We start from the raw sequence: 11769 nt of genomic DNA on the forward strand, positions 1-11769 counted from the left end.
GCTTAATAAGTACAAAGCAGCTTCACTGCAGTAATAAGTCAGATATCATCAATTTTCTATATTATTTGACAAGGTTTCGAAGAAAATCAATGAGTGAAAAAAACTACCTAAGCACCGCGGGGTAACTGGTGAAAATAATGTGTGTATTTTACTGAATATGTGAATTAACGTTTTAAATTCATGCGGCCACTCGTACTGAACGCTTGAGCGATTGGTTACTCGCAGCTGGTGACCAATTCATCAGGGTTCCAACATGAACAGTTGTCCGGTCCTTTGAGTTTGTGCTCTTTTGGGGTTGAAATTTGGTTTAGTTCATCTTCACCTTCACCTTCCTTGTACAATGGGGTCATTTTCGGCCGATCGGTACGGCAATAGCTGTAACTTTGTAGAGAAAAGAGATAAAAATCTGAAATTTTCTGACTTTTCCTAACTTATGATAACGTCTGAATCGTACTGAAAGAAGCTTCCAGCGACATCTAAGAGCGGCGCTACAAAAAAAAAAAACATGCATTGAGGGTAAAAAATGACCCATGATTTTGAAACGCTCCCAAAAATCCCTTTGAGAACATATTTCCATTCTTTCAGCTATATATGAAAGATATGGAGCCCTAGAATGGAACTCCGGACATTTTTTGTGAACCATTCGGTGTACAAGGGCCCAAGGGAACCCGGGACCTGTTTCAGGAACTGGCACATATATTCAGAAGTTCATATGCGTGTATTCGATTTACAAGAGCATCAAGAAGACACCAACATTTAGATTTGATCGGAGTACTCCGGAACCGTTTCCGGTAGGATGTGATGTGGACTTTTTCGGACTATCATATAGTTCCATCTTGCGACAGCTCAAAAGTCATGATTTTTCATCCAGATCTAAATAGACACCAAGCCGAATACCAAACATAAGATAGAGTCTACTTCTCAGCTTAGTATTCGTATAAGAACTTCTACAGTTATGTACTGAGAGCTTCCTTAGCTGATTGACAATTTTTGCATGGGTGTATCGTGTGACAGATATGAAGATACTCTATGCTCTATGAGTTATTTTAAGGATTTTCCTGGTATTCCTCCGGGAATTCCCCTGAAAATTCTCCACAGATTTGTTCTGGGCCTCCAATAGATCCGATAGATTCCTTAAAGAATTTCTCTAGAAATTCCTACAGAGATTCATCATGAATTCCTTCAGGCATTTTATCAAAAAAAGTAAGAATTCCTCCCGAGTTTCTTCCGAGATTTTTTTTATAGAGATTCCTCCAGGAACTCCTTTCCTGATGAAGTTTTTTGAGAAATCGCTGAATAAGCTCCTGGAGGGATTCATGGACCAATCCCTCGAGAAAAGTCTCAAAAAAATCAAGAGGAATGGCCGGTTAAATTTCTTAAAGAATCCCGAGAAAATCTATGGGAGAATTATTGAAAACATCCCTGGAACATCAAGTATGCTTTTCGATTACGCAGTCGTTATTTTTTCAACGACTTTTTCATAATAAATAACTGGTAGACAAAAAGCGTATTTCATTAAAATGCTCATCCATCCCTGGAACAATTTCTAGAGGAAACCACGATGAGATTTTTCAGCAGAAATTCATGAAAAAAAAACTGGAGATCTCTGCAAGAATTCCTGTAGAGATTTTTCTAGATACATTCCTGGATTAGTCCCTGGTAAAACTCCGGTAGAAATCTCTGAAATATTATCCAAGCTAATTACTGCAGGACTCCTGATGGGATCTCTGGAGGGATCCCTATATAATCCTTCGAGGCATCCCAGGAAGAATCACTAGAAATTTCTTGGTGGAATCCCTACATTTTCTTCTTCCTTTTTTCTTTCTGGCATTACGTCCCCACTGGGACAAAGCCTCCTTCTCAGCTTAGTGCTCTTATGAGCACTTCCACAGTTATTAACTGAGAACTTATTGTGCCAATGACCATTTTTGCATGCGTATATCGTGTGGCAGGTACGAAGATACTCTATGCCAGTGCTGCCCAACGTACGGCCCGCGGGCCGCATCCGGCCAGCGACCTCATTTTGTGCGGCCCGCGAAGGGTTTGGAAATTCTTCTCATACTGGGCCCGTTGACTATTCTACCAACTGTTTCCTTGTCTTGACAAAAATTGTAAACTTACAAGTTATTACTAACAAAAAAAAAAGAACAAATTACAAAATTACCAGTTTGAAGCCAGCACCTACTAAAGCTAACTGATTAAAAAATAGACATGTTTTTGACGAAATCGTTGCCAGGATTCTCAAAGAATTCTTGACACGACTTTAACGGCAGGATTCTCACCGAATATTTAACAGAATTCCACTGGCACTTTTTTTCTGGGACTTATATCGAATTCAGCACAGAATTTGACAGAGTCTCAGAAGAATTTGTAATAGAATTCTATTTTTTTATAGCAGATTTTTTTTAGAAATCTAAATTGTCTCAGAAATTTAAGGTAGGATTTATAAATGAACATTTGGCGAGATTCTGAAGAAATCCTTGGCGCAATTCTTATAAAATCCTGGAAAGAATGTTTATTTAATTTTTCCATGGTTTCGCAAAAACTTTATCAGTAAATTCACACATTTCGATTCGTGATCTTAAAATAAAATGCTTGGTAGGATGACCTTATAATTTTCACAGAATCTTAAAATTATGAGGTTCATTCATCAACATAATCTGAGCAATATTTTTGCATGATTTTTAAAGGGACTTTCACTATATCCAGCAGGATGCTTAGCAGCATTTTTTTCTACAAAAGATATTTGCTTTATTTGCTGATATTTTTTCAGATTGCATGTCAACATTTGCGCATATGGCCCGCCACGAAAAATTGTATCTGCGATTTGTCCCGCGGCTCAAAAAGGTTGGGCAGGCCTGCTCTATGCCCTGGGAAGTCGAGAAAATTTCCAACCCGAAAAGATCCTCGACCGGTGGGATTCGAACCCACGACCCTCAGCTTGGTCTTGCTGAATAGCTGCGCGTTTACCGCTACGGCTATCTGGGCCCCGGAATCCCTACATAAATCCCTGGAATAATCCTTGGAGGAATCCATGAAGAGTTTTTCCAAAAGCAATCAATGTAGATTTATTACTGGAGGAATTTTGGTAGAGATTTTCCTAATGTTAAAAATGAGATGTTCTTAGAATAATGTCTGATGAAATCCCCCGGAGGAATTTTTGGAGACCCAGAACGAGTCCCTGGAGAAATTACTAGGGAACCCTTAAAGGATTATGTGGACAAATTCTTGGAGTAAGTCATGTAGCGATTTTCCTAATTATAATTTTTGGAGAATTCCTGGGGAAATTCTTGAAGTATTCGTAAGTTGTAGAAGTCCTGATGGAATCCCTGAAAGAATGATTGGTTGAATCTCTGGAACGATCCGCGGAGGTATCCCGGAACAAATCTCCGGAATAATTCCTGGACGTATCTCGAGAGGACTACTATATCCCCAAGTATATATGTATGTAGAGGAATCCTCGAAGGAAATTCTGAATTAATCCTTTAAATATCTTAAGTACAGGGTGATTACTATATCCTGTCAGTAAAATAAGTAATCATAGAAAAAATATGGTTGTATGAATTTTAATTACCAGTGCATATCCAGTTTTGGACATCTAGAACATTTATCTTCGCTATACATAGATAACATATTATTTTTTTACCTCAATTTCCAGCCACATGCGTGGTTTCAGAAGCATTACAGTTAACACGAACGTTATTCAAAAGCATATATTTTAACCAAAAAAGACATATTTTTTTCGCTAAAATTTTCCATAATCAGTCTTATGCTATTTCCTAGTTAAGGCCGGTTTGCTACTGACAAGAAAAGGAATCGCCTATCTCGATGCGTGGAAAATTTCTCCCAAGAAATGGTCAAGAAAATCACTTTTTTCTGATCGCAGTACGCAGTTGAGAAGAAATGTCACTTCAAAGGGGGCTCTCTGTAGGAAATTTCTTGACCCTTTCAGTCAAATAATTTCTTTACTTTTCTTGAGCGAAACAGCATACTTAGCTTTAGTCTTAAAGATTGTGGTAACATGCTGTTTCAATCAGGCAATTTTTCCAGCGGAGTTTATTCAAAAACACAAATATGTGGAAAACGTGCGTGCCAGGTGCAATGCCTTTAAAACAACACATATGGCTAAAAACTAAGGTAAATGAAAAAAGATTTAATCTTTACTTTGTCAAAACAAACTTTATAGATATGCAAAACAGGATGTACACTGGAAATTAAAATTCATACATACATCTTTTATCTACGATCATTTACTTTACTGACAGGAATTAGTAATCACCCTGTAATCCTTTATAGGAGATTGTCCTAGAGTAACTCCTGAAGAAAGCCTTGAAGATATTTCTGCATGAACCCTTGTAGAGATTTTCCTGAAGGAATCCTTGGAGAAGTCTCTGGAAAATTTTTATAGGAATCTCTGAAGGAATACCAGAGGAAATGCCTTGAAAAATCACTGAAAAAAAATCCTGAAACAGATCCTGGAGGAATCACTGGAGAAATTCCTGCAGGAACTTCTTGCAAAATCTCTAGATATTTTCTTGCAGGAATCCCTTGTCAAATTCCTGGACGAATGGCTGTAGTATTCCTGAAGCCCTATCAGAACCAGTCTAAAATGTCTCATGGCGAACAAAAGTTCTTCCTGGAGGAATCTCTGGCAAAAGCCCTAGTGGAATCGCTGTAAGGATTAGAGTAGAGATAAGCTTGGAGTTTTTTTTCTAGTAAATTCCGTGGAAGTATTTTCGAAAGAATTCCTGGAAGAGTCTCTGGAGATATTTCGAGAAAAATTCTTGAAGAAATCTCTGAAGGTTTTCTTGAAGGATTTACTCGAGCCCCACTTGAACTGGTCCCAAAATTGCGATTACTGTCAAAAGTTACAATTCGTAAGCGATAAAATGTCGGTTTTGTTTGAATTAAGATAATGTCGCACCTCAGGTAGAAGAATCGTCGGTTGAGAAGCATGCGTCGTCGTAGGTAAAAGTATAGAAGATTCGTTGAGAGCGGTATGGTATTTGTGTAAGATGTTAAATTGTAAATGTATACCTGGGTTGAATAAAGAGTTTTGCAGCTGCTGATTGAGGTATCAGTCAGTAGCTGTCTAGTTGAAGGATACATGTACTGTATTGTATTTTTATGATATGTAATCGGATGTGGACGGGCTAGCCTCTAGGATCTGCGTGATCTTAGCGGACTAGCTTTTCAACACGTTTTACTTATAGATTTTTTATTACATGTAGGGAGACTTACGGCTTCGGCACCATTCGACTATTATCGGCAACCAAATTTCAAACGCCAAATACACAGTATTTTTCTATCAAAACACATTAGTGGAAACATTCAGATGACTATTTGTTCTGCCCGCTTCCCGCTGGCGAGATTTGCGAGACTTACCAAACGATATCGCCGGAGATGTCATCAATTCAAATGAGAACGCTTCAAAATGCGACTGATTTGGAGCTGCCGAAGAGATTCACCAGCAGTTGTTATGGGAAAGTTGCCGAAGAGAATGAGGCTGCCGACAATAGTCACACTGTCAAGGGATGTTCGCAGCGTTGTCAAAACGTTTCCAAAAGCATTTTGACAAGTTTGTCGGTGTGAATCGATAGAGGATTGAGCAACGCATAAATGTAAATAGACAAACACGGAATTTATCTGCTGATGTCCGAGAAAATTACAAAAGAAGCACGGCATCGGCTTAAGCTGCCGAGAATACGTAAGTTCCCCTATTATGGCCGAAACGGGAATGGTATTCGAGTATGATAATTTTATGTTTAGGAGACCCATATAGCCGTAGCGGTAAACAAGCAGTTTTTCAACAAGCTAAGGAGCATGGGTTTGAATCCCACCGGTAGAGGATTTTTTTGGAAGGAAGAATACAGCGCGGGCTGCTATGCTGCATAAACGTGGAACGACGCAGACTGAAGCGGAAACAACAAACCAGCCTATTTCGGCCTGGAAGAGTTGGAATGCTAAAATATGAACCAACAAACTGGATGGAGCCGAGCTGTCCTTCAACATCAACTGCATCATGCAAATCGTGTGGATGTACTAGGTACTCGTGTTTTCAACGAAACTGACGCTCTCCCTAGATGAAGAAAACAACAATGACGTGTTAGATCTAAATATATCTTCAAATTTAACAAGTACCGAATTGCAAGATGAAGAGGTAACTAATCTAAGTAAATCAGATTGTTCTACTACTTTTAAAACTTCTTCACAGTTAGGTACAGAAGTTTTGGTTTATTGCCAAAACTTTAACCGTATGAAAAGCGCTTCTAAGATGAAAGAAATCCATAGTAGAATTTTAACATGTCCTTACACAGTTATTTTGGCAACAGAAACTAGCTGGGATGAAACTGTGAATAGTGAAGAAGTTTTTGGAAATAATTATGATGTTTTTAGGAATGATCGTGACTGTCAAACGTCTGAGAAGAAGTCAGGAGGAGGAGTCCTAATTGCTGTTTCTACATTGTTTAGTGCAGAAATCATAGAAACCACTAAATTTAAAGAGTTCGAGCCTGTATAGGTGAAAGTACACATAGCAGGCGAAACGCATGTGTTTGTGTCTGTGTATTTTCCGCCGAAAAACGCTCGTAAAATAGTTTATGAGAAATTTTACAATATTGTTGAACATGTTATTGGCGGATTTCCTCCCGAAACAAAAGTGCATATATATATGGAGATTTCAATCAACGTGATATTGATTTCTTCCCAGACGTCGACAACGAGAGCATTCTGCTGCCAATATTTGGAGAAAATTAGGCTTTGCAATTTATATGTGATACATCGGCAAGTCTAGGTCTAAACCATATTAACCACGTTAAAAATCAGCAGAACTGTTATTTAGATCTCTTAATGACGAATACTGATGAAGATTTCTGTGTGGTAGAATCATTGAGTCCCTTATGGAAAAACGAACTTTTTCATACAGCTATTGAGTTTTCTTTATTCGTGCATGGAAATAACAGACCTAAAGATTGCGACTTTGAAGAAGTTCATGGTTTTTTTTTACTTATTCCTTTATTTAGAAGGCTCAAGCGCCCTTAGGCATAACGGAGCCGAATTCTGAATAATCATACAAATAAAATAAATTATTTGCTAATTAAAATATTACTGTTTTCGCGGGTTCTTCTTGGGTGGAGATTGCAACTGGTTTTCCACCGGAAGTGTTTGAAGATTTTGTGTTTGATCCTGTTTATATTTCTCCTGTCGGCTTTTCCTCTCCGCTTCACATTTCTCCCAGTGTTCCTTTTGTTCTCTTTCACGCATCCTCAAACTTTCTTGATACCGCCGCTGCATTGATTTTTCGTTCTTCCTATATTCTTCCTGCCGCTTTCGCTTTTCCGCTTCATACTTCGCCCAATTTTCAGCCAAAGTTCTTTCATGCTCACTTTTATAAATAACATTTTCCGTCACTTTTGATTTTTCCTGGCCTTCGTTACTTTCGACTTCAGTTGGAACAGCTTCCATTTGCACTTCTTCTATGACTTCCTCATCCACAACTTCGATAACCTCCTGTTCCACCAACACGTCACTACCCTGGATAACAGCTGCGGCATAGCTGTTTGGTGGTTTTCCAGCTCGCTCTCCATTCAAATTTCGGATCCGTGCTACATTTTGTGGACAAGCGTTCCTCCGGTGGCCCTCCTGTTGACACAGAAAACACTTGTTTTTCAGTTCTTCATAGTAGACCTTTCCTTTCCACTGAAGAACATCCACCGTTGGGGGAATATCCTTATCTACGTCCATATACATGCCTCGAACACCATTGAACATATGGTCCAGGCCTAGGTTCGGTGGGAATTTTTCACGGATAACTTTCTCAATTTTTCCATACGCTCCTAGAACCATCAAAAGATCCTCGTCGGATACCTCCGGTGGGATATCGAAAACCCGCACGTATCGAACATTGGTTCCAGCGCGAGACATATGAATGTCAACGGTTCTTCCATTGGTGTAGCTGAATTTGACGGTTTCCGCATTGCGCCGCAGTGCTTGTTCCATTGCACTTGCTGTCCTGAATTTTATGCACAGGCTTCTATCCTCCCCCATCTTATAAACGGTCTCCATCTCCATTACATTGGGTTCCAAACGCTTCAGGAACTCAGCAATTTCGATCCACGTTGGTCGCGGTGCCGACAAAGGGAATCGAAATTTTACTGTGTTTTCAATCATATCGCTGGCTGATTGCTGTTTCTGCTGTTTTGAAACGGCACAGAAATGACGAGCGTATACGATACCGAACTCAATACAAAGCGCACTATCGCTTAACAAAAGGCAAGAAAAAATGCTACCGCGTGGTATTCATCAGAATTCCATATACCGGAGCTACTGCGTCTGAATGCGACGAGAGCAGAAAAACAACTGAAGTTCATGGTTATCGTTCAGCAAATTATGACAATATAAGACAGAAAATCAATCAAGTAAGTTGGCAAAATGTGTTAAGAAACGAAGAAAATGTTGAATCTGCCGTTAAAATGTTTTACAAAATTTTAAACGACATAATACACGACGATATACCCTTAACAAAAAGAAGAAGGAATCATAACTCAAAGTATCCTATATGGTTTAGTAGAGAAATCAAAAATTTAAAGAATCGTAAGCAAAAGGCACATAACATATACAAAAAATGTAAAAATGATGCAAATTTAATTAACTATTTAAATATTTGCGATCAATTAAATCTTGCCATTGATACCGCATTTGAAGAGTATAATGAACGAACTGAGCGTGAATTGAAATCATGTCCTAAAAATTTCTTTGATTACGTTAAAACGAAAACCAAATCTAACAACTTTCCATCTGAAATGCACCTTGATGATAAAATTGGTGTGAACCCTGAAGAAAGCTGCAATCTGTTTGCAACATTTTTTCAAGACGATGCACTATAAAGTCTAGATGTCTCCAAAGGTGCTGGACCTGACGGGATTCCACCTGTATTTTTGAAAATGTTATCAATCGAACTTGCATCTCCGCTATTTTGGCTCTACAATATGTCTCTGCAATCAGGTAGTTTCCCTGAAACATGGAAAAGCTCATTTTTAGTGCCGATCTTTAAAAGTGGCAAAAAATCTGACATACGTAATTATCGTGGGATAGCCATTATCTCTTGTATTCCAAAGATTTTTGAGGCAATAATAAATAAAATTTTATTAGATATGGTTAAAAACAGAATAACTCATACTCAGCATGGTTTTTTTTAAGAGACGCTCAACATGCACAAACTTGCTGGAGTTCATTCATTATTCTTTGACAGCCATGGATAATGGTAATCACGTGGAAGCTCTCTATACAGATTTCAGTAAAGCTTTCGATCGCATTGACTTACCAATGTTGCTTTTTAAGTTTGAAAAAATTGGAATTCAACCGGACCTTCTTAAATGGGTAGAGTCTTATCTTACTAATCGTCAACAAATAGTTAGATACAAAGGGGTAAAATCTATTCCAATTAAAGTTACATCGGGAGTTCCTCAAGGGTCTCATTTAGGGCCATTATTCTTTATTTTATACGTTAACGACATTTCCTTCATTCTGAAAAAAGTGGAAGCTCTCATATATGCTGATGACATGAAACTGTTTCTTGAAATAGTAAACGATGAAGATATACATACTTTTCAAAATGAAATTGATATGTTTTACAAATGGTGCAATAAAAGCCTTCTTCAATTGATCGTGAAAAAGTGTAATTCTATATCCTTTAGCAGAAAGCGTAGTATACCTAACACAAAAGTCTACCTAGGGAATCAACTAGTAGAAAAATGCGTTAGAATAAGAGATTTAGGAGTGATTTTAGATTCCAAAGTTACTTTTATAGATCACTATAATACAATTATCAACAAGGCAAACAAGATGTTAGCCTTTATAAAACGATTTAGCTATAATTTTCACGATCCATACACTATAAAAACATTATACATAACCTATGTGCGTTCAATTTTAGAATACTGTAGCATAGTTTGGTCACCATTTTCATCAACCCATGAAAATCGTATAGAATCAGTTCAAAAACAATTTCTGTTGTTCGCACTTCGAAAATTAGGTTGGACAAGGTTACCTCTACCATCTTATGAAGCACGATGCATGCTCATTAATATTCAAACATTGAAGAAACGTCGTGAATTTGCAATGGTCTCATTCGTAAACGATATAGTTTCGCATCGTATTGACTCGATGGCACTTTTATCAAAATTAAATTTTTATGCTCCTTCAAGACAACTGCGAAGTCGTAGTATTTTTTATACAAACCATCACCGCACAAATTATGCCAAATTTGAGCCTTTAAATCAAATAATGTCTGTTTACAATAAACATTGCAAAACCATTGACTTTACTATGACGAAATCGGAACTAAAACAAAAATTTATGTCATATCAAAATTCGAACAAGATTAAGAAAATAACGTTTTCAAATTATATAGGGTTCCGGTGCCATTAGTGGACTACCTAAGCTATAAAAAATCATAACAAAATAACGAAAAGCCTTAGCAGAGACCTTTTGGCGTCAACAGAAAGATTTCAACCTCTACTATATGGGAAAAATATAAAAAGAGTGATAAAACTAATTTTTTAACATAAAATCGCTTGAGCCACTATTGGTACACGTGTTCCAGTAGTTGCGCTAGTGCTCCAGTAGTAGACGTTTGGGAATTATACAAGGAATTTTAAACAAAAAGGCAAATTTTCACACCGGTTTAACATTTTTCCCTTCGAACAGCAACTAATATCTTTCGAATGAAGCATTAAGAACATCTCTGGGACTTTTCTTCATTTTTATACATCCATTTTGAAAACTGCTTCCATCCGTTGATCCACTACTGGAACACGACGGCAACTATTGATGCAAGAGAGCAAATTTTTTGCGTAAACTTAATTATGTATATGACTTTTTGATGAAATAAAAAGCTGAAATTTGGCAAATCGACTAAACTAGAGGCGATCTATCCACCAAAAATAGCACATGTCGTTTTTATCAAAAAATGTACGTTTTATTCCATAGTCCAATCTACTGGTACATTACAACCATTGGTACCGGCACCCTAATATTAAGTGTAAAATTGTAACAAAATGGCCTACTTCTGATTGACGACATGAAATAAATAAATAAAAGATGTACCGTTCTCAAGAAACGCGGAAGTTCACGCACCCTGAAATGGCTACGAGCTGAAATGTGCAGGGTAAGGATGGGACCATCTTGACGAGCAGCCTTGATGAGATCGCACTACTGTAGTGGACCTCCCTTGTTTCATTAGCTCATAAATCATAACAACATGAGTCACGATAAAAGCGCACTCCAAACGGCAGTAGTTGTGGTCAAGAAATTCCGAGTGATACATTTGTTTTGCTGACCATCACTTACTGCCATATGCAGTGCGCCACAGTTCAACCGCGGTGCAATGAAATTAAATAGCTCAAATTACAACGCCACCTAAATATATGCAGAATAGCCAAATTAAAGACCGTCGTTCCCGGGTGTCTACCTTTTGTCTCTCTTGCTCATGTATCGATTGAAGAAATCAATCATCGAACTGAAATTGTTTATATCAGCAATTATTACCTATTTAAGTCGTGACAATTATGAATAAAGAACAGTCTTGATTGAACCTAGAACCATGTGCTTTGATTATGATCCGAAGCTGTATCCAGCCTAGAACACCATAATACCAAAACGCTTTGGAAGCACGGTGATCTCCGGTCTTCGTGACCATTAGTTGACACCACCGATGCTTCGCTTTCCTTGGTTCTTGTGTTGCTGTTACGTGTCTATGCTGGGTCTGTT

Source organism: Aedes aegypti, chromosome 2, assembly GCF_002204515.2.
Source record: "Aedes aegypti strain LVP_AGWG chromosome 2, AaegL5.0 Primary Assembly, whole genome shotgun sequence".
Classification (NCBI taxonomy): Eukaryota; Metazoa; Arthropoda; class Insecta; order Diptera; family Culicidae; genus Aedes; species Aedes aegypti.